We start from the raw sequence: 24,840 nt of genomic DNA, 5'->3' as shown, positions 1-24,840 counted from the left end.
CATGAGAAGTTTTAACATAAAACAATAAATTTGGGGCAGCTAGGTGGTTGCGGTGGATAAAACACTGGCCCTGTATTCAGGAAGACCTGAGTTCAAATCCATCCTCAGACAGTTGATACTTGCTAGCTGGGCAAGTCACTTAACCCTCATTGCCTCACAAAAAAATAAAATAAAACAATAAATTGTCATTTCAAGAAAAACTCTGTAATAAATACTACACATCATTTTCAAAGGTACCTAGCTTTTCTTTGCTTCCATCTAGGTTTTCTTTTGCTCTCTGCTGTGTACTTTTTATTTCATCTTTTTTCTCCCTCCCTTTCTCTCCCCACCCTAAAGAAGGCTATTATTAAATTCAGATAGAGAAAGAGATAGATAGATAGATTGAAGCATGTACATATATGCACATATACCCTAATAAACATATGTAAGACTCTAACTATGCATATTTCCACTTCTCATGTCGTTCTCTGGAGTTAGCATCTTCCTTCATAGTTCAAGTCTTTCCATGTTTTTCTAAATCAACCAGTTCGTCATTTCCTAAACCACAGAAGTATTCTTTATTTCTTTTCTTACTTTCGTATGGCATTTAAATGTTTTTATTAATGTATCTTGTTTTTGACATCTCATGGTTTTCCCCAGTTTCCCTACACACCCCTCCTAGAGAGCCCTTCCACTAAAACACATAGCATTTCATAGCACACATTAACGTTTGTAAACCTACTTTATGTTGCATCTCATTAGAATTCCTTCAGCAACCTAATGATGTACTGCCCCACTGAGACTCTGAAACATTAATTGGCTTGCCTATCATCACCTAGTTTATCAGGGTCAGGACTTGAACCAAAGTTTTCTTAACTTTAAATCTAAGGTTTTAACAATGATATCATTATTCTTCTCAAAAATTAATAGGAACAGAAAAAGGCAACCCAGTAAGACAAATGAATATACTGAATGAAGCACATATGAATAATGGTTGAGGAAAAGAAGAGGCATTTTGTCCTATTCTCTGTGCTTCTTCAAAGCTGGATTATGGCTCAACAATAGCATATACAAGTTAGTACCCCCTAACATAGTTCATTTGATCCAGGTAACCTGAAAACTCACTGATGTCAGAGCAGTTTTTAGGAGTTGGAGGCATTCCAGATCAACAGAAAATTATCTCCCTTGCCTCTTGGATCACCCCTACCTTCATGTTTACGGTTCTATTTCTCTTCCACATCCTTTCTGTGAGCTTTTGGATGTTTAGTCACCACCTTTACCTTTACCACCTTGTTTTCTCTAAGGTTGGATGGGACCCGTGACTCTTCCAGGACATTATAATAGAAGTACAATTATCCAGAGAAGGAAAGCCTCTTGATCCTACCCAAGCATCTTTTCCCCTTAACACTACTGTTCTAGTTTATTGTTCCCAGGGAAACCATGAAGTAATAAGCTTATATGGTTTGTTACACCACTTAGAGAAGTTTATAAAATATAGCAAATCAATAAAATTCTCTCTCATTTAGCTTGGGATCCCCCAGATAAGCAAAAATCTCAACATTCAGAGAGAGTTCACATTCTCTCATTGCCTTTCGATTGTGTCTATACACTGCTGTTTCTCCACTGTCCACTTTTTGCTGACGTCCCCTTCACTTCAGTAAGAACATAGAACAAAAGCTACTATCCAGCTATAATCAAACATTATCTAGATAGTATTCAAACTAATTAAACAGGAATAATAAATTACACAGAATCATAGATTTAATACTGGAAGGGACCTTAAAGACCATCAAGTACACCCCCTCATTTTACATATGAGGAAACTGAGAGAGGACTAGTGACTTTCCTAGTCATACAATTTACAATTATCTGATTTGAGATTTAAACCCAGGTTTTCCCGATTACAAATCCAGCCTCCTAACCGATATGAGACATTGTTTATTACTTTAAAGACTTTGGAACAAGAAAACAGTCTCCTAAGGAAGGAGGAGGAAGAGAACAAGAGAGAAGCATTGTCAGCATCCTACTCATGCAAAATCAAGCAGCCACAACCTCTTATTTCAGCCCCAGGTGATATTTGTAAGATTTAACCTCCTGATTGAAATAATGGAATCAGCTAACAACTCCCTATATCTCTTGCTCTTTGCTTGAATCTTTGCTCATCCCTGTGACCTGGTGCTACTAAGTCTCTTGATTGTTCCTCTTCCAAGTGAGGGAAAATGACAATGGGGTTCCTTTAAGAACCACTCAAGTAACTAAGCACTGAATAGGGCATGGATTCTGGGTTCTCTTCCCCACCCCCCTAAAAAAAATCTGGGATGGGTTTTGCTAAATAAGGTGTTTTTAAATATGATCCAAGGATTCCTAGTGGTTCCTGAAGCCTGTTCATGGTATCCATGAGGTCAAAACAATTTTCATAGTAATGCTAAGATATTATTTCTTTATTAAAGTACTTCTCCCCTTTCCAACTATACTTCCCTATGATACTGAATACCATTATGTACTTCAACCCAAAAAATTATTTGAATAAATTGAATTCAGAAGCATTTATGAAAAGCCAGATATATTTTATTAAATCAGACATTAGACTTGCAAATAATATAAAATAATACCTCTCTTCCAATTATCTACCTTAGAAAATGTATTTGTTTCATAAAATATTATTTATGTTTCTATGTAGTATATTTATTTTTGTTATTCTAAATAAATTAATAAATATTTTCATTTTTTCAGTTTTCATTTCTAATATGGTAATATATATTTATATATACCAGGTAAACAAAAGGTTTTAGAATCCTCAATAATTTGGGGGGGGGGTTGGGGGGGAGGCATGGCTGGCAAGTTTATTGGATGGGTGTTTCAGTACAAGAAGCAGATGACAAAGTTAAGGCAGCTCCTGGGCCCCACCCTCCATGGGGAGGCTCCCCAAAGCCCTTCCAACCCCAGCTTCTCCAGAGAGATATTGTCAGGAAAAACTAAGCCGACTTCTGAGCAGTCCAGAGAAGATGGCCCTTCAGACCTTTGGGGTCGGAGCTTCTTACAGCAAGTGGCTGTGTGGGCCCGAAGAGGAAAGACTGTCTAAAGGGGAGGTCACCCACCAGCAGCCTCATCATTGGGGTCCTCTCCCCTACCTGGGCTGCATCCCAGAGAAGCCTCTCTAAACGTGAGGGGATGACGGTGCCATTCCAGGGCAAGGCGGGGCTCAGTTACCATCGCTGCCCCCCCCCCCCAGGGCCTGGGAGAGGGGGAGGGAGGGGCTCCACCAGAATAGTGAGAACTTGGTGTCCGCAAAAACCTCATTCATGCAAGTCTCAAAGAAGCGTTTGAAGGCCAATGACGGACTGGACACCAGCTTTGTCCTCAGTGAGTTTGCTGAATTGCTTGAACATGCTTGAACATTCGGCCCACGTCCTGGGCAAATTCCTGGGGGGAGTCGTAGGGATGTGATAGCTTCTCCTACAGGCGAGCTCTGATCAGAGTGAGGTCCAGGGTGCCCGCCTGCTCTGCTGAGGGAATGGGGTATGTTGCCAGTCGGTGCAGAGGACGGCAGGGCTCATGACAGAGTAAGGCCAGCAGCACACGCTCACACTTCTGCTGGTTGGTAGGCGACAGCTTGGCGGGGCAGGTGTCCACATCAGAGGTCAAGGCCACACTCTTGGGCCAGAAAGAGATACCTCATCTTTACAGTCCACCACCTCCTGGCACAGGAAGCATCTCCACTCCTCCCTAGGCACCTCCTGCACAGTAGGCAGGTGGCATTCCAAATGGAAGAAGAATTCGCACTGGCTACATATGACCAGGTCACCTGGCTTCTGGCTGACAAGGCAGATAGTGGTGCTGTCATCCACAGCTCCAGGGACACTAGTGGCTGCATCAGGCCCACCCAGCACTTCCAGGCCAGAACTGGTGCTGCTGCTGGGTGAAAGTAGGTGAGGGCCCTCGGGTCCTGAGGCCTCCAGGGAAGGCAGGAGCAGCGGTTTTGTCTCCAGCCACTCCACTCCTGGGCGGGGGGGGGGGGGGGGGGGGGGGGGGGGGGGGGGGGGGGGGGGGCTCTGATGGCAACCTCAGTCTCTTCCTCCTTAACCATGGCCAGGGGTGGCATGTGAGCCCCCCCCCCCACCATGACAATGAGGTTGTAGTGCTCGTTGGTGGTCCCAGGGAAGACTTTGAAGACAGGGGCTGGCTGTCCGCTGTGAGGTCCAGATCAAGGCTTTCCAAGCTCACTCCAGGTACCTTCTACATAAGGCCACTCACTTCCCCATCACCATATCTGGAACTTTTCATCCCGGACACATTGGGCTCAGCACTATAGGGATCACCTGAGGCTTAGTTCCCATAGCCCTCCTGCAGGTCCATGGCCTGATTGCCTCCAGGCTTGCCGGGGAGGGGGAGGGGCCATGGAGCCAGCACCACTCCTCTCTGAAACAATCTTGCCAAAGGCCTCAGCACTTTTGGTCCAAGCCTTGAGGTCCCACTGGAACTTCATGTTCCCCTTGGGCTCCACACAGCCCATGATCATCTTGAGGGCCAGGTGAAGCTGGAAGTAAATCAGCTTCTTGGAGAGCAGTTGGGCAGTATTGTTGTCACTCTCCAAGGCCCAGGAGGCCAAGTGTAGGATGTGCTCCTGGTGACGCTGGATCTTGGTCATGGTCCAGTGCTGGTGCTCCAAGTGCTCCTGCTGCTCCTCTGTCACCTTCTGGGTGTCATTGCCCTCTATTTTTAAAATTCATTTGGATTTGCTTTATTATGTCTCAGTTTCTCATAAAGTCACTAGCTTGAGGGGGCGGAGCCAAGATGGCGGAGGAGAGGCTGTGACTCCCACAAGCTCCAGATAAACCCGTCCATTCACGCCCAAATAATGCGGTAAAAATCAAAACCCAGAACAGCCTAATGCACATAGGAACAGAGTGAGACTGTTTCTCCGCAAAAGAGGGCAATTCTGATCACCTACTGATCAGGCTGAACAGCTCAGCGCAGTCCGGACCCTGCCAGGGAGAGTGCCTCCAACACGTCAGAGTCTTCAGCACCAGCAGCTTCTGAGGCTCCGATCACGGACTGGTAAGGGGGTTCGGAGGTAGGCCGGGGTGAAGTGGAGGCAGTATCTGCTGGAGTTGGGGCAAAGCGCCCTGGGTCTGAACCAGTGGGCTGAATCGAGTGGTGGTGGCCCAGTGGGGGAGGGGTAAAAGCACGCCAAGCTTCCGACCATAGAGAATCAGAGTTCAATCAGACTTCTGTTTCCGGGTCAAAGAGAAAGCAGCTGTGATTACTCACAAGCCAGGCAGGCTGAGAAGAAGCCCAATCACCCCCTGGGCCACGCTGTAGCAGGAACAGTGTGTCCGGGAAGCAGCGCTACACTTTAAGGAGTAAAAAGCCAAGAAACAGTAAGCCAGGATGAGTAGGCAGAGAAAGCAGAAGACCATCGAAAACTTCTTTGGGGGAAAGGTAGACCACAATACATCCTCAGAAGAAGAAGATAATAATAGGGTCAAAGCTGCAACATCCAAAGCTTCCAAGAAAAATATGAACTGGTCTCAGGCCATGGAAGCTCTCAAAAGGGACTTTGAAGAGAAAGTAGGAGAGATAGAACGAAGATGTAGAGAAAGAGAGGAAGGAATGGAAAGAGAAATGAGAGCAATGCAGGAGAGTCATGAGAAAAAAGTCAACAGTTTGAAAAGCCAAATGGAAAAGGAGATTAAAAAACTGTCTGCTGAAAATAATTGCCTAAGAATTAGGATAGAACAAACGGAAGCTAGTGAGCTTATGAGAAACCAAGACACAGTAAAGCAAATCCAATTGAATGAAAAAATAGAAGGCAATGTGAAATATCTCCTTGGAAAAACAGCTGACCTAGAAAATAAATCTAGGAGAGATAATTTGAAAATCATTGGACTACCTGAAACCATGACCAAAACAAGAGTTTAGACACCATCCTCCAAGAGATTGTGAGGGAAAATTGCCCTGATATTCTAGAAGCAGAAGCTAAAATAGAAATGAAAGAATCCACCGATCAACCTCCTGAAAGAGATCCCAAAGGAAAACCTCCAGGAATATTATAGCCAATTCCAGAACTCCCAGGTCAAGGAGAAAATATTGCAAGCAGCTAGAAAAAAGGAATTTAAATACTTGTGGAGCTCCAATAAGGATAAGCAAGATCTAGCAGCTTCTACATTAAAGGACCGGAGGGCATGGAATATGATATTCCAGAGGGCAAAGGAACTGGGACTACAGCCAAAAATCACATACCCAGCAAAACTAAGCATCATCTTTCAAGAGGCAAACATGGACTTCAAGGAGAAAGAAGACTTTCAGGCATTTGTTATGAAAAGACCTGAACTGAATAGAAAATTTGACTTGCAAATACAACACCCTGGAGAAGCATAAAAAGATAAACAGGAAAAAGACTCATGAGGGATATTAAAAGATCAAAACTGTTAACAGTCCTATATGGGAAGATAATACAGAAGACACAGGTCTGAACTGAATACGAAGGGAAGTATGTTTTGTTCTTTGTGGGGTGTGTCTTATGTATGGGGCCGGATTTGGGCTTGGGGCCTCCTGGGTCCAGGGCTGGTGCATTGTCCACTGTGCCACCTAACTAACCCATAATGACATCCTTAAAAATAGGGTTGAGTGTAGGAGAAATAGACTGGGGGAGGGGGAGAGGGAGCGATGGTCTGGGGAGAGGTTGTTCATATGAAGGAAACAAGAAAAAAGCTTATGGAGGGGAGGGGAAGAGGGGGTAGGAATTGGGGAGTGTTTGAACCTTAATATGAGAATGACTCAAAGAAGGACTAACATACATTACTCAAGTGGGTATAGTAATATATTTTGCCCTGAGGGAGGGGAGGGAGATAAGGGGGGGGGAGGGGAAGGAGGAAGGGCAGATTCTGGGAGAGAGTAGTAAAAAGCAAAATACTTTCAAGGAAGGTGAAGATGTTCTGCATAACAGCACAAGTATGAAATATTGAATTGCTTGATTTCATAGGGAGGGTTGAGGAGAGAGGGAAGAAGAAAATTTGGAACATAGAATTAGCTCAAAGACCTTAAACTCATCAGAGTTGGCTCATGGAGGGAATAACATTCACACCCAGTTGGGAGGAGTAATCTATTTAACCTTACAGGAAAGTATGAGGGGAAGAGGATAAGGAAGGAAGGGTGAAAAAAAAGGGAGTGCAGAGTAGGGGAGGGGACAGTCAGAAGTAAAATACTTTTGAGGAGGAATAGTTTAAAAGAAGATGGAAAATAGAGTAAATATCATGGGAAGGGAATAGGATGGAGGGAAATAGTTATGATGACTTTGCTGGGCTAATATGAAGAAAATTCTTTGTCAAGTTTAAGGTACATTATTTAGGGTATGATGAACAGGATACTATTAGAAAAACCTGGAAAGACCTACATGAACTGAAGCAGAGTGAAATGCACTGTATACAAAATAACAGCAATAGTGTAAAATGATCTGCTGGGAAGCATGCGGTTATTTTCAGCAAGGTAATGGTCCAGTATAACCCTGAAGGACTATGAAAACGGCAACCCATCTACAGAGAAAGAAGTGATAGTATCTGAAATAGATGGAAACACATTTTTTTTCTTTTCTTTTTTTTCTTTTTTGGTGAGGCAATTGGGGGTGGGTGGCTTGCCCGGGATCATGTGGCTGGTGGGTGTTGGTTGTGTGGGGCCGGATTTGGGCTCGGGTGCTCCTGGTTCCAGAGCCGGTGCTCTGTCTGCTGCACCACCTAGCTGCCCCTGGAAACACATTTAAAAAAAAAAAATGTTTTTTCTCTTTGACAATTCCTTAGTCTGAAGTTTTGGGAGTTTTTTGACTGTTTTTTTCTCACAACCTAGCTAATGTGGGAATGTTTTCCATGACTACTCATGTATAATTTATTTTGAAATGCTTGGGTTCTAGTGGGTGGGGGTGGGAATAGAGGAGGAAGAGAAGTTGGAACAATTTTTTTTTTAAATTGATGTTAAAATAAATTTGTTTTTACATAAAAAAAATAAAGTCACTAGCTTCCATTTGTTCAATCTTAATTCTTGGGTGATTATTTTCTTCAGAGAGCTTTTGCATCTCCATTTCCATTTGGCTTTTCAAGCTGTTGACTTTTTTCTTATGACTTTCCTGTATCACTCTCATTTCTCTTTCCATTTTTTCCTCTACCTCTCTTACTTTGTCTTCAAAGTCCTTTTTGAGGGGCTCTATGACCTGAGATCAATTCATATTTTTCTTGGAAGCTTTGGATGTAGGGGCCCTGAGGTTACCATCCTCTTCTGAGCATGCACCTCAATCTTCCTTGTGACTAAAGAAACTTTCTATGGCTTACAACTTTCTCTGCTTGCTCATCTTGCCTGTCTTTTACTTGCTTTTTAACACCTTATAGTGGGGTCCTAATTCCAAGCTACACTGTCCCAATCTTCAAGGGTCCAAGGTGTTTTGATTTAAGGAAGGGCAGGTTTTTCACCCACTTGGCCCATTCTTTGGTCCATAGATAACCTCAGGCCAACTTGCTAATTAACCAGGCAGCAAAACTGTGTGCTGTGATTGTTAACTCTGATGAGCCTGTGCCCCTCTGCCACCTGGGCCTCCTCCACTCAATGTTTCTTCCTGATTCTCTATGGGGTAGGACTACCAAATTCCTCCTCAGCTTCTGCAGACACCCCTGTATTCACCCCCCACACACACACTGTGGGCCACCTGTTTAGCCCTCCCACCCAACCATGAGATTAGTTCCAGAAGACACTGGTGCTGCAGCTGATTTGGAGGCTTGGGGGTAAGTTCCTCTGATGCAGCCTGCCTGGGGCTGGATCTGTGTCAGCATGATCTCAGGGTTGGACTCCACTCCCAGCCTAGCACCTCCTCCTGCCAAACTTCTAAGCCATCTTTGGCTGGAAAATAATCTCAGTCCATCTTTTTGTGGGCTCTGCTGCTCCAGGGGTTGTCTTATGGCTGTGTTTCAAGCTTTTTGGAGTAATTGTGTCAGGAGCACTGAGCACTTCAAGTAGAAGGAATTTTAATGGGTATTTAAAGGAAACCAAAAAAGACAAGGAGCTAGAGATGAGGAAGGAGAGAATCCTAGGAATGAGAAGCAAATGGTATAAATTCCCAGAGTCAGGAGATGAAGTGCCCAACAACAGGATCAGTCAAGAGGCCAATGTCACTCTAGTATTGGAGAGTATGTGGAGGTGGTTAGGGTGTAAGAAGCCTGGAACGACAGGAAGGGATCATGTTATAAAAGGCTTTAAAAGCCAAACAAAGGATTTTATATTTGATCTTGAAGCCAATAGGTACCAAAGGAATTGGTTAAGGGTGCAGAGTAGAAGATTTAACATGGTCAGATCTGTGCTTTCAAAATATCACTGGAAATTGATTGGAGGTTAACCTGGAATAGGGTGAGATGAGGTGGGGAGACCAATCAGCAAGATATGGTAATAGTGTAGACACAAGGTCATAAGGGCCTACCCAGACTGGTGTCAGTATCAGAGGAAAGAAGATAGTATATAAAGAGGTGTTATATAGCCTTACACCTAGTTTCCATGCCTAAAATGCAGCATTTATAAAACACCCTAATGCCACATTTTTAGCTACATTTAAGTATTTTAGTGAATATTTGATTTATAAAATTTAATTACTGTCAATATTAAAGCATTAAGATTGTAAGGTTATATTTATTATAAAATAGTAGTCAAATAATGAAAATATTCAGCAAGGAATGCCTTCTGATACTATATTTCATAAAGCAGAATAGGATGCCAGTTCTTTTGTAACATGGTAATAGATCCTTGCATTAAATTTGCACATTAAACCCATGTAATTAGTAAAATTGATCCTTTAATATGCCATTCTATCCATTCTTAGAAGCCCTCAGTTTAAAGCACTGAGATGTTTCATTATCAGACATTCCACATATCACTACAAAGCATCTCTCGGTAAAGATGGTAAATTATAGTCAAAAAAGGTGAAAATTAAGCGACTATTATGTTATATTGAGCTTTTAACACTAACTGAAATGATAATTTTAGAGGCAGGGGATGTGAACTATTTCTGTAATTAAATGGCATTTCTTTATAGAGCAGATTTTAGTCCTTTAGTCCCCAAAGGGTCATAATTTGCTGTACTTCCCTACCTGCCATTAACTCTCTAGTAGATTTCAGAACTAGCCATTGGTCTTGGAAACGAGGGTCAGCCTGGCATAGTAGACAAAGGACTAGACTGTAGGTCAAAAGATTTAGAGTCTAGCCTAGTCTTGTCTAATACCCTGTGTGACCTTCATAAAGACATATTTTCTGAGTTTCCCTTTTCTCCTCTACAAATATAAGGATAATTTGACTAGATTATCTGTAATATCCCTCCCAAATCATAGTATTAAATGAATTACCTTCTTGGGAAATATGAAACCATAGGTTCACTAGATTTTAGAGCTGACCGTAGAAACCATATGTCCTTTTTCAGGGGAATAAGGTGAGTCCTGATAGTGGAAATACCTTGCTCATGGTTGCATATTAGATCATGAGCAAGTTGAGAGCAAAAATTTCTTTTGTCTTTTTCTGAGTGTGTATCCCTAGCACTTGGCACAGTGTCTAGCACACACAAGGCATATAATACATGCTTCTGGACTTGACTTAAGAGAGGAAATAAAAAGCAGAAATAAGATTTGAACACTGGTATCATGATTCCAAATTCAGTGCCCTGGCCCCATATACTGATGTGTATTTAGTAAAATAAATAACTATTTTTTGATTGTTTAGAGGTAGACCTTCCTGAGAGCTGATATATGGACACCATAGTATCTCAAGATTCCTTCCAATCCGATGACTCTGTGACCTCTAATTTCCCAGGATTGTAAAGGGTTTTACCACCCTTATGTATCATAGAATGTAAGATGAAAGGGTAAAAAAAGAAAAGGAACAATGGTCCTATAATCTCTATTTGTTCTAGTAGACTTCTTGCTATCTACATAATAAATATGTAATAATACATTGAAATTATAAATAATCCAACTTATTATTGTCCAGAGGAATTCAATGCAAATTCTAAGTCTGATCTACTCTCAGCAAGACACACATTTTGGGTTGTTTTCCAGTAGTGCAAAGGGTTTCTGTTGAATTATCCTAATTTTTTTAGCTGTATGTTCTAATGGTGCTTTAGATGTTTATGTTTGCAGATGACATTGTGCTTATTGAATCAGTGCTAGAACATTAAAGGGCTTCTTTAATGTTGTTATAGCCATTCATATAAGAAAAAAAGCAAGTTGAGAGAAAATATATATTGGCCGAATTATTACATGCACTTAGATGCCTATTAGATTACTCCATCAATGCATATTTCCTGGACTAGATCTGCTGATGGACAATAAAGTGGTCTCAGAATTGAATACAAAGAGGAGACTGTGACATTCTCACAATCACAAGTCATGTCCTGATGCCAAATCCCATCATTTTAACATGAATATTCTCTTGATGATATATGCACAAATCCTGAAGCATAATGATCCCTAAAGAATAAAAATTTCAGGTATTACAAAGGACAATGTTAGTATCAGTAGATTGTGGAATATTACCAACAATGACTTGACTTGTATGGAAGGAATAGCATAAAAGGCATTGTCAGAGACAAGCATTACTAAAAAAGGAGGTATACTAGTTGTGTAGAAAGAGCACATGATAATTAATGAACCACATTGCTGTCTTGTTGCTTATTCAGTTATTTTCAATCATGTCTGACTCTTTGTGAGCCTCTTTAGTGTTTTCCTGGCAAAGATACTGGAATGGTTCACCATTTCCTTCTTTAGCTCATTTTTGAGATGAGAAAACTGAGGCAAACAGGGTGAAGTGACTTGCCCGGTGTCACATAGCTTATAAGTATCTGAAACCAGATTTGAACTCAGGAAGATGAGTCTAGTCTTGGCACACTATCCACTGCACCACCTAGTTGCCCCAATCTTGTCTTGTTGGTTTCTGTGTAATGAAAAAAATACCTAAAAGAAAGGTTTGGATCTCATAAATCTTCTAGAGACATGGACTAGAATTTAGTAGGCAAAGAAGGCATAGATAGTTTCTTATTCTGACTAGAGTAAGAAAATCCATGTGAATTAGATCATGGAGAAGTAAACAGGAACACGTGGATTTATAAGTTAATTCTATCAGATTTTCAAATAACAATTATCTCCAATTTTACATATATGTTTATAAAATCTTGATAACCAAAATAGGTAGAACCCAAGTAGAATAAAATATTATATATCAACATCCCTAACACTAATAATACTGAATAAAATATATCAGAGATTATACAGAAACATTTTTTAAAAAGCTAAGAGTACCCTAGAAGAATACTTCATCGTTTGGCCTCTTCCTTTGATTGATTAGTTCTTCCTAGAATTTCCATTTTAAATAAAGTGCCCATACCCATCATATTTACTCCCTCATTCCTCTCTGGGTTCTGTTCCTGACTCTCTGACTTCTGCCATGCTTCTGTGCACATAAATACTCTTTACATGCCCATTGGGGAGCTTTCTTTTAAGTGCTTTCTTCCCCAGGCAAAAAGTAAGCTAATTGTGGACATGGACTGTATTTCTTTTTCTTTGTATTTTAATCCTAGCTCTTAGCACAGTATCAGTCACATGGTTGAGTGCTTAATAAATACATATTGATATGATCAGAATGTATTTATATTAAGAATTTAGGTTCAGTATTAAGAAAACATAGTAAATAATACTAATTATAAAAACATGAAATTATATGATTGTGTCAGTTGCAGAAAATTTTTCAACACAGTAACAATCCCTTTTCATACTAAAATACCTGGAAGCATAGAAATAACTAGAGGTTTTCTTAATGTTTTATATGTGTGTATGCATGTATGTGTGTGTGTGTATATATATATATATATATATATATATATATATATATATATATATATATATATATATATATATATATATATATAAATAAATACATATATGTGTGTGTGTGTGTGTGTTCTTCAAAACCAAGAGTAGACATCATCTATAATGGAGTCATATTAGAGACCTTTTCAGTAAGCTCAAAAATAAAACAAAGATGTTAATCATTATAACCAATTATTTTATATAGTCCTAGAAATACTTGGCTATAGCAAGAAGAAAAGCAAAAATTAAAAGATAAGCATAAACAAAGAAAAAAACAAAATTATTACTTTTGACAGTTGCTTGATAGTTTCTTAGAAAACCCTATAGATAAAACTAAAAAGTTAATTAAATTATTGATAATGTTAATAATGTAATAGGACACAAAATAAATCTATAAAAAGTATTCTTTCTATGCACTGCTTCTTCTCTCTCCACCCCTCCTCCCCAAATCAGAAAGGGCTTAATTAAAAGAAATTCCATTCAAAATGTTTATGAAATGTATAAAATATATGGAAATACACTTCCAAAGACATATACAGAAATTGTATGAATTTAGCTACAAAAACATCTTTGCAAAAATAAAGAAAACAGAATTGGAAAGGAATTCATTGCTCAAGATTGGGCTATACTAATATAATAAAAATTATAATAGATCTAGGGGTAGCAAGGTATCTCAGTGATAGAGCACTGACCCTGAAGTCAAGAGGACATGAGTTCAAATCCAACTTCAGACACTTGACACTTACTAGCTGTGTTATCCTGAGCAAGTCACTTAAGTCACTTAACTTCAATTGCCTCAAAACATCTGAAGCCATTTCCAGTTGTCCTGATGTATGTGTGTGTATACATATATATGTATGTATACACACACATGCATATATATATACATACATACACACACACACACACACACACACACACACACATATATATCCACTGAATTCAGCTGGCTATGGAGGACAGAGTGAGGTTTGTGACTTTGCTTAGCGTTTCCTCACTTAAATCCAATTCCTTGCAAGTCATGATATCTGTCATGGTCCTCTTTGGGAACAAAAGACAAACAACAATAACAATATATTTTAAGTTAATTTGCAGATTTAATGCCATAACAACCAAACTCTCAAATGATTATATGAAAGAACTAAATAAAATATATTGAAATCTACCACTATTACCCAAAGTTCAAGAATTTCAAAAGTAATAACGGAAAAATTGTGAAGGAAGGGAGCTATCAGTACCAGTTCTTAATCTATATTAAAAAGCAGTCATCATAAATACTGTTTGGTAATATTTAAAATAGAAAATCTGGTCAATGAATAGATTAATAAGACCTAGAAGCAACAGAACATAGTAACAGTGTTTAATAAGCCCTAGGACAAAAACTACTAGGGTAACGATTCAGTGTTCCACACAAACTGCTAGAGAAATTAAAGAGCAATCTGTTCTTAATTCCAACAAAATGTTATATTATAAAATGTCGTATTATAAACAAATTAGAAAGGAATAGGATAGCTCTTCTACAACTGTAAATATTGAGAGAATTCTTGACCGAACACATATAAGGATCACAGATTTTTTTATTTTCATGGATAACTTTGAATAATACAATTGAAGCTTTTATTAAAGATAATTAAAGATAGTTAAAAGATAATTAAAAAGGGAAATAGCTAATGGGGAGGGGGAAATCAATGAATCACAGAATATGAGGATTATAAGTGATCTGAGTAACTATGCACTTCAACCCACACAACAAATAAGTTTCCATTATAACACACACAACAGTGATCATCTAGATCTCTGTCTGAATATCTTAAAGGAAAGGGAACCCACCATTGCTGCAACCAGCCCATTCTAATTTTACACAACCCTAATATACTTTTCGTTACATCAAATTTAATGTAGCCCTTTTGCAACTTCAAGACATTACTCCTAGTTGCACCCTCCAGGACCAAACAGAATAAACCTAATCCCTTATTCTGATTACAGTCTCCTAAGGAAATCTTAGTGGCCAATTTTTCTGATAAAGCTCTGGTATAAAAATATATTGATAATGCATTCTTATATGTAGGAATGAGAGTCATTCCCCAATAGATAAATAAATGATTATAAGATATAAACAGGTAGTTCTCAAAAAAAAGCAAATTAAAAAATAATTGTTGATAAATAGCCATATTTTTATTTTAATATTTGATTTTCCCCAACTCTATGTAAGAACAATTTTAACATTCATTTTTTATTGTTATTTTTTGTTTTGGGGTTTTTTTGTGAGGCAATTGGGGTTAAGTGACTTACCCAGGGTCACACAGCTAGTAAGTGTCAAGTGTCTGAGGCTGGATTTGAATTCAGGTCCTCCTGAGTCCAGGGCCAGTGCTCTATCCACTGCACCACCTAGCTGCCCCTACATTAATTTTTTTTTAAATTTTTTTGAGTTCCAAATTTTCTCCCTCTTTCCCTTCCTTCCCTCCATTAAAGAAAAAGAAAAGGAAAGAAAGTAAAGAAAAATATGCTTTGATCTGAATTCAGACCTCCATCAGTTCTACCTCTGGAGATGGATAGCATTTTCCATCATAAATCCTCCAGGATCATCTTGGATCATTGTATTGCTAAAAATAACTGTCATTCACAGTTGATCATCCATATGATATTGTTGTGACTGTATACAATTTTCTCCTGGTTCTGCTCACTTCACTTCAGTTCATGTAAGTTTTTCCAAGTTTTTTTTTTTTTCCCCTGACAGCATCCTTCTCATCACTTCTTATAGCACGATAGTATTCAATGATGTACAACAAACTTGTTCATGCATTCCCCAATTGATGGATATCCATCTTTGCCACCACTAAAAGAGAACAGCCATATTTTTGGATGTTCCAAATCACTTAGAGAAAAGGAAACACAAATTAAAATAACTCTGAAGTTTCATCGCACATCCAGAAAATTGACAAAGTTGATTAGATAAATTCAATGTTGCAGGGTCAGTGAGAAAACTGGCATATTAATACACTCTTGGTAAAAGATTGAATTGGTTCAAATGCTCCTATAAATAATTTGAATCTATTCAAGAAAAGTGACAACATGCTAAATGCTTTCTTGATTTTGTGATCTCCCTACCTACTAAACAGCTCCAATGTATATCAAAATGCATATAACAGCCCTTTCAGTGGTAGGAAAAACTGGAAGCAAAGGGAGTATCCATTGATTGGAGAATGACTGAACAAATTTTGTTTCATAAATTGGGTAGAATATTACTGCACAGCTAAAAAAGTGAACTATAAGGAATTTGGAAAAAATACTAAGACTTGTATGAACAAATGGTGAACAAACTAAAGAAAATCAGGGGAGCAATATATACAATAACTACAACAATGTGAATGAAGAGTGAAAGGAATCTGAACTCTGAGTAATGTTAATGACTAATCAATCCTAGAAAAAGGAGCATAGATCCAAAGCTGGAAAGGACTTCAGAGTTTCCCTGGTCCCAAACCCTCTTTTTTCAAATTATAAGACTGAAGCTCAGAGAAATTATATGACTTGTTTCAAATCACATAGCTAGTTAATGGCAGAGCTGGGGTAATGAAACATACCTCCTGCCTCTCTGCATGGAAGAGAACTAAGCAGACCTGTGCTGTATAAGCCTGTAAGATACAATACTTCTACTGGCTCTTTTTGCTCAATTTCGTTATTATGAGAGTGGGGCTCAATGATGGAGGGGAAAGCATATTCATAAATGACTGCCAGGGGAAAAGACTTTTTTAAATTTAGAAAACATGACACTTAAAAAAAACATTTAAGTAAAAACATTCTATAGAGATCAGAAGTGAATACATTCTAAATGGATGTACAAAAATGAAAATATATCATTTGTATAAAAATCAAGAAACTAGCCATAAGCAAGTTAGGCAAGGAAAAAGGAAATGCTTTCCTCTAATCACATGTTCCATGAAGTCTTTTCTGATCCTTACCCCCAAACTTGTTAATAACATCTTTCTGTTAGATTAACCTAGCATATTATTTTCTTCCACTCCAAGGTACTTATACATTATTTGTCATTATAATCACCTCTGAATAACATATCCTTCTCCTAGACCATAAGCTTCATGAGAACTACTACTGTGTTTCATAAAAATGCTACATTACTCCTCAGACCTAGTGTATAGTAGGTGCATTCAGCTGGCTAAAGAAATGCTTGTTGTTTGGGGGCAGCTAGTTGGCACAGTGGATAAAGCACTGGCCCTGGATTCAGGAGGACCTGAGTTCAAATCTGACCTCAGACACTTGACACATAACTAGCTGTGTGACCCTGGGCAAGTCACTTAACCCCAATTGCCTCCCCCGCAAAAAAATTAAATTAAAAAGAGAGAGAAAAAAAGAAATGCTAGTTGAATTGCACTGATCAATCCAGAAAGTCTTAATAGAGTAGAGAATTTTTAAGAGCTATTTTAATTATGAAGGAAGAGAGTATAGTCTAGGTATTTCATCAATGGATTGTTGACAAATGGATAAATGATGAATGGATCATTCATCAATTTTCATATGGCCATTGTTGTCCTTTCAATGTTAATGAACTTGATTATACATACATATATACACATACATACACAAATATGTGTGTATGAAATCTGTATATGTGTATTATATATGCTATATATTTACATGCATACATATATACATATACACATTTGTTTGAGCAATTTATTATTCTCTGCTTATTATTATAGTACTAGCAATCTTGGGTGAAATGAAAATTTAGCAAAGGTCAGGAAGTCTCTATGAAAGATTTTCATTCACTTGGGTCTTATTGGATCTATGATCAGAGCCCATGCTTTGTTTATGTTTTTATTTCTTTTTTTTAAATTTCCCTCAAAAGCTGGTGTGAAATTTAGGTCATTTGAGAATGGTAATTATTTATATTTGAGTTGACACTTGAAGCTTTCCCAACATCATCAGACAGACTGATGGCATGGATATAGGGCTATTAAGCCCCATTATCTGGAGATGTGCTATTAGTAATCAGCAAATACTGATATTTCCTAAATTAGAAAGTATATAAAACAAAAGATGAAGTTGTTAAATGCTAGAAGGATTGTTTTGAGGACAAGCACATTAATGTGCTGTTAGTTGAGCTGCAAATTGGTCCAACTATTCCAGAAAACAATTTGAACTAATAATAGAAAAATTACTAAACTGTGCATAACTTTTGATACAATGATAATGCTATATAATATTTACCAAAAGGTCAAAGACAAAGGTTCTATAGATATAAAAATACCTATCATAGTGTTTTTATAATGGTAAAGAACAGGAAACAAAACAAATGCCCATTGATTGAGAAAATGGCTGATCAAATTATGGTAAGTGAATGTAATGGAATGTCACTGCACCATAAGAAATGATAAATATAATTAATGAATTCAGGAAAACATGGAAATCTTATATGACCTGATGCAAAACAAAGCAAGTGAAACCAGGTGATCAGTTTGTACAATACCACAAATGTAAAGGAAAACTCTAAAAGACTTCAGAACTCTGAGCAATGCAGTGACCATCTTGGCTTTAGAGGACTGACAGGAATTCATGAATCAGTCCTTTTGGCAGAGATGGTGAACATAGCTGGGAAAAGTGATGTAGGTTCTCAGAGAAGGGGGTTGATTTGCTTTGCTTAACAGTACTTCATTATAATGTTCAGGGAGGTGATCTATAAAAGAGAGAAGAGGTGCCCTTATAAAGTTATAATGATGTAACATGCTTTGCAAAACTTTTTTTAAAAGCACTATGAAGATATGTGTGCACATTGCTATGTATGTATATGTGTGTTAGAGAATCACTAAAATATTTTTAAGTAAAATAAAAGGTGATGCAAAATTTGGTTCTAAATCACTTAGAAACACCATATAGCAACTGCAGGAAAAATTCCAAATCTGCAAGTTAAAAATTTTATGGATACCATTAATTAAAGCTAGTATTTCCTAGTCAAGAACCATCATTCAAGTTTCAGAATCTTACAAGCAGGTAGGGGACTCATAGGAGTCAAGGTAGGTGTAGTAGAGGATAGATTTGGTCTAAAAGATGTATTTTAACTCAAAAGCAGCTCGATGTGTCTTAGGGTGAAGAAAATCACCTAATCCTAGAAATGAGAATAGGATGAAAGAGTAACCACTCAAGATTATCATTAAAGCTTCCAGAAGGTACTACTAGTGTTGGCATTATGGGCTAGGGTTTTTTCCCTTGGCATTTTCATCTTTTTTAATATTTTCAAACTTTTTGGCCAAGTTCCACATTCTGAGCCACATGGAGTTGTGTTCCAAAACCTCAAAACTACAATAAGACTTTTGGAATGTCTTGTATTATCAGAGTTAGTCCAAAGTCATGACAGTGTTATAAAGTCCATAATATACTCACCGAACCATCTCTTAGCTGATTTTAATTTTTTTCAATTTTTTAAGAAGCTAGTTCTTTACCTAGGCATAAAGGGTATACAAAGCCACTACTATTTTTTGGCAGGGCAGGGAGGGTTAAGTGACTTGCCCAAAGTTGCACAGCTAATAATTGTCAAGTGTCTGAGGCCAGATTTGAACTCAGGTCCTCCTGAATCCAGTGCTGGTGCTTTATCCACTGCACCAACTAGCTGCCTTAAGCCACTACTGTTTTTAAAAGTTTCTCACAAACCTGCCACGCCCTTTCTTCCTTCTTAACCTGAAGTACCCAGGAGCATTAAAGATATGGCAAGATAGAGAGCTAGAAGGAAGTATAAGATAAGATAAGATATTCTAATCCTCTAATTGTCCTGATGATGAAACCAAGGCCCAGAAAGGAGAAGCAACTCATCTAAATTCATTCAAGCATTTAATTTTACAAGAGACATTGGAAGAATTATTCTAAGCCACAGAAAATGCTCCATACTTTCTACCCTTCTTTGCTTGAAGTACTAGGTAAAGGATTAGAAAAGAGTCCCAAGGCAGGAAGACCTCAAAAAGGTAGAAACTAATTCTTATAGGCTATAAAAAGGGAACCGGTTTCTTCTTAGAATAATAGTCTGTCTTCTTGAGTCTCAGTCACCAATCATCTTGCTCACTAAGGACTAATAGCAGTTCATTATAACCTCCCAACAAGGCTCATGTCACCCTTGCCTTACCCCTCCACTTTTCTGTCTTTAGCCCATTAGCAAGGAAGGTGGATTGTTGTTTTATTTCACTTTCCATGAGGCATATGGTGCAAAGGAGAAATATGGCTACTCTGTTAGTCATAAGCCAATGCTAACAACATCAGACACATATAAATTATTCCAGTTGAGTCTCCAAGTATCTAGGGAATAAAAAGAGGTTACCAAGAAAGAGAGGGCAATAAGAAGCAAATATATTTGTCATAGGAAGACAATGAAAGGTGAAGGAAAATAGATATTAACTCTTCTCACTTCACAATTTCCCCTAGGCACCAAATATCTTTTAGTGTTTATGCAGAATGCCAATTCCATAAAGGAAAAGACTGTTTAGTTTCTGTCTTTGTATCTCTACTGTGCATAGTAGGTGATTAATAATTGTTTGTTTTGTTGAATTTGATTGGTTTTTGCCTAATGGGAGAATTATATGATAATATAAGAAAATCTGATTATTTGTTGATTGAGTTTATAGAAATAGCAAGATCAAAAAGTGGTTATTCATTTAATAATAAAATAGGCTCATTTAAATACCAGATTGAAGTGTTAGGTTATGGTTCATTATAGTTTTTTAAGATCTTCATAGAAGAGCTAGTGGTACAGGTTAGTAAGACATATAAAATGAAAACAAAAATATTTGGAACCTCTCTCTATGGAAGGTCAATTAGAAATTAAGATAAAGCTACTCTAAATCATAGTCAAAGTCAATGGGAAAGTTACATTTGGCTTACACACATTTGATTTACAAACCTTTTTTATGATAATAAGCAAGGTGAGCATGTGTTATTTCAAAATAGACCATAAATTTACTTTTAATTTGGGTTCTATTTCTTCAAGTCAGATCTTTAAATCTCTTGAGATTGTGTAAGCTTCTTTGAAGAATAAATGAATGAAAAAAGCATTCATTGTGTACCAGGCCTGTGTACCAGGCTCTATATTAGGCAATAAAGATAAAACTAAAAAGGAAAAAATCCTTTTCTACGAGGAGCTAACATTTTATGTGGAGGAACAACATATTTAGGATAGAGGAAGTTAAGAGAATATGCTTTGGACTGGGAAATCATTGGGAGGGTGAGGTGAGCCATAAGGAACTAAATTGGCATAGTTCCTTTTCTCTGGCAGTGATAGGGTTGATTTGATTATTGCTCCTAGAACAAGATGGAAAAGGTCCTAGTGGAGAGGAGAGGCAAAGAATGAGAGCATGGCAGGAAAATGGCTGAAATGAAACCTGGTTAGGAATCTTGCACTAGTTTGATATATGGTGAATACGGTGATATGTGACTTATTTGGGACAAACAGCAATTTTCATATGGTCTTATTTTATGACTGCAGTAGTCATACATGTGCTTCTGCTAACTCTAGGCTGACTCATAATATTTAACCAGATGAAACCAAATTGAGCTGTTTTTTTTTTTCTGGTGACTTAATTCTCTTTCAAATTAATGCTATATTTATACACTATGCACATGTATTTCATCTGTCTGTTTTGTTGTATTATAAGAATGGGTATAAACTCCAAGGAAATGTGTAAAGAAGCTGTCAAACTTAAAGAGCACACATAAATAACTATTAGAGATATTGTAATAGCTGTTGAAGTGGAGAAGTCAAACATTTTAAGAATCTTTCAAGTCCACAATAAAACAGGATTGGTTATGCCAAAGCATGCAGTAAAGTAAAAAAGGAGAGAATTGACAAATTATTGCTGCAAAGCAGCTTAATTAAGCCTCAGAAAATAATCAAAGAGACCTTCAAAAGGCTCTAACAGCTGCAAGGGTCATATTGATTTCTCGGCAGTGTGGCATAGGCTTCTTAAAGTTGGAAAGACAGCAATAAGAACAGTAAAAAGCAAAATGTAAGAAAGAAAAAATGCCTTTTATGGGTAAGAAAATACAAGTATCAAAGGTCAGAGAATTCATTTTTACTAATGATACTCATTTTTTCATACAGACTTATACCAAAGTGTTGTCAGGAGACATTCAGGTATGAGGATATAAGATCTTGACAGCCTCATCATATTATAAAACATCTATCTCCCTAAAAATGTTTTGGCCATGTTTTATTTCTTGTGGCTTGAGAGTATTATATCCTTTGAGGAAAAGATAAACTCAGATACATATAATGATAGATTAAAATTGTTTTTAAAATCTGTTCTAAAATAACAGAAATTAACAAATGGAGATGCAATAAAACCATGGGTAGCCTTTGCTCTTTGCCACATGACATAAAAGATTAGCAAGTCCAGACAAAAGATGAATATAAATATGTTTCAGTGGCCAAAGAACTCATTTCATTCAAACCTTATTGAAAACCTATGGACTGTAATCAAGGCTAGATTTGGAAAATGGACTATTCATCAAAGGTCCACTTAAGAGTTGTTTAGTCATTTCATTTGTGTCTGATACTTCTTGGCTCCATTTGGGGTTTTCTTGGCAAAGAAACTGGAATAGTTTGCCATTTCCTTCTCCAGCTCTTTTTTTTTTTTTAACAATGAGGAAATGAGATAAACAGAGTTAAGTGACTTGCCTAGGGTCATACAAATAGGAAGTGTCTGGGGCCAGATTTGAACTCAGGAAGATGAGTCTTCCTGACTCCAGGCCCAGTGCTCTATCCATAGTGCCACACAACTGCTCCCCTAGTTAGTACCCAATATTACAAAAGTGTGTTTTTCTGATAAAGAATTTTTTAAAAATACTTTGAAATCATATGAATGAAATGCCTAATTATGGAATAGAAGTGATTGCAGCAAAAGGATATGTTGCTCAGTGGCTACAGTGCTGGGCCTGGAATCAGGAAGACCTGAGTTCAAATTCAGTCTCAGACACTCACTGACTGTTACCCTGGCATGTCATTTAACCTCTGTTTGCCTTACTCCACTGGAGAAGGAGATGGCAAATCATTCCAGTGTCTTTGTCAAGAAAGCCACATATAGGGTCATAAAGAGTTGGACACAACTGAACAACAATGAAAAATGTAAGGTTTGTTGTAGGATAACTTAATAATTCTATTATTTTACTTTTCCCCAGGTAATTTTCACACAACTATAATGAGTCCTTATCAATCAGGATAACAAAAGCACAATAGCATCAAAAGAAACAGGGAAGTATGGTAGAAAGAAAGTCAGTGATAAAGCATAGTCAAGAATAAAAGGCCAGTTAACTATAGAGCTGGTGAAGGACTGGTTTGGAGAAACAAGAGGTGATCATTAAGAAATATAGACCTCCAGCATATTGCCCTCTCTTCTCAAAGGGATTTGAACAGATAAATGATACAGCAGGACTAATGCTAAGAGAGCTAGATTGCAGAGTGGATAGAGTGCTGGACCTGGAGTCAGGAAAACCGGAGTTCAAATATGATCTCACATATCTGCTGACCGTGTGACTCTGATCCAATCATTTAACTTCTGTGGGCCTCAGTTTCCTTATCTGTAAGATGAGGATAATAACAATAGCACCCCCCCGGGGGCAGCTGGGTGGCACAGTAGATAAAGCACCAGCCCTGGATTCAGGAGGACCTGAGTTCATATCCGACCTCATACACTTGACACTTACTAGTTGTGTGAGCCTGGGCAAGTCACTTAACCCTCCTTGTCCTGCCAAAAAAAAAAAAAATATTATATATATATATATATATAATAGCACCTGCCTTATAGGGTTGTTACAAGGATCCAAGGAGATAATATATGTAAAGCACTTTGCAAAACTTAAGCTCTGTATAAATATTTTATCATCATCATCATCATTAACATTATTATTATTATTATTATTTTTATCATTGCTTTCACCACTGAAAATTGCACACTGTGGATTGTAAGAAGCATCATGATAGCCCTGTGCCTGTAAGGTTGTATAAGTGGTTGAATGAAGAAGTTATCTAAGAAAGCTGTGTCAATAATAATAATAATAATAATAATAACAACAATAATAATAATTCTCTGTCAAATTGTGTCTCTTTCAAAATGTAAAGTTTGTCTTTTCCCTTTTGGGAAGCCAGTGTGTGCTCTAAAAATTTAGCTAAGCACATGCCATTTCTTAAAACATCACCTATACTAGAGACTAGACAACTGGTATATCAGAGACAATTTAGTCAATGAGGTGTGAGAAGAGAGACCATTTCAATTGTACCATGATTGAATATAGGCCCTGGGGAATTACTACGACTAATGTTGAGTATACTGTTGCATTTTGGAGGGTGGAGAGAGGTATGGTGGAGGAACTCATTATAGGATTATAGACTCGTAAATTTAGAGCTAAAAGGGATTTTAAAAGCCACTGAAACTCCCTCTCCTCATTTTCCAGATGAAGAAACTGAGGAACCCAGCACCTTACCCACTGTATCACACCAGAAATATCTAGTGGATATTTCTCAATGAAAACAAAACATTCTTTTTTGCCCCATAACAACAACAAATCTTCTTTGGACTATCAAAATCACTCCAAAGTTCACATTTTTATTCCAATATTACAGATGAAAGATGGATTTCTATTTGTGACTTTATTTCTATGCTCTTCATAAGGCATGATGGCGTAATACCAGATGACCTCAAAGCCAATCAGAAAGACACATTAATGAAGTTGTTCATTTCTCTCCCTCTTACTGCTCTACATTGATTTACAAATCCAATCCCTATAACATCAAGCTAGTTCATTCCTGATGTCCCATTTGGCAAAGGAGGCACAGATTATAAGCCTCCCCATTTTGCATATTATTCTCTATTTAAACTAACTCCAAATGTATTTTAAGTGTGTCTCACACTCCCACAGATGAATCCAGAGCTATTCTTCTAGATTCAAAAGTGACCTGTCATTCCACTTGTTTCGACATGCTCGT

The 24,840-nt window shown here is 37.8% G+C and overlaps 1 pseudogene; it reads right to left on the bottom strand.

The window, feature by feature from the left end:
* Window positions 1-3,185: 3,185 nt before the first annotated feature.
* LOC122754782 overlaps window positions 3,186-24,840 on the bottom strand; it is a 32,692-nt pseudogene continuing 11,037 nt past the window's right edge.

This window comes from Dromiciops gliroides, chromosome 4 (genome assembly GCF_019393635.1).
Source record: "Dromiciops gliroides isolate mDroGli1 chromosome 4, mDroGli1.pri, whole genome shotgun sequence".
Lineage (NCBI taxonomy): Eukaryota > Metazoa > Chordata > Mammalia > Microbiotheria > Microbiotheriidae > Dromiciops > Dromiciops gliroides.
This window is presented reverse-complemented; position numbering and strand designations above follow the sequence as displayed.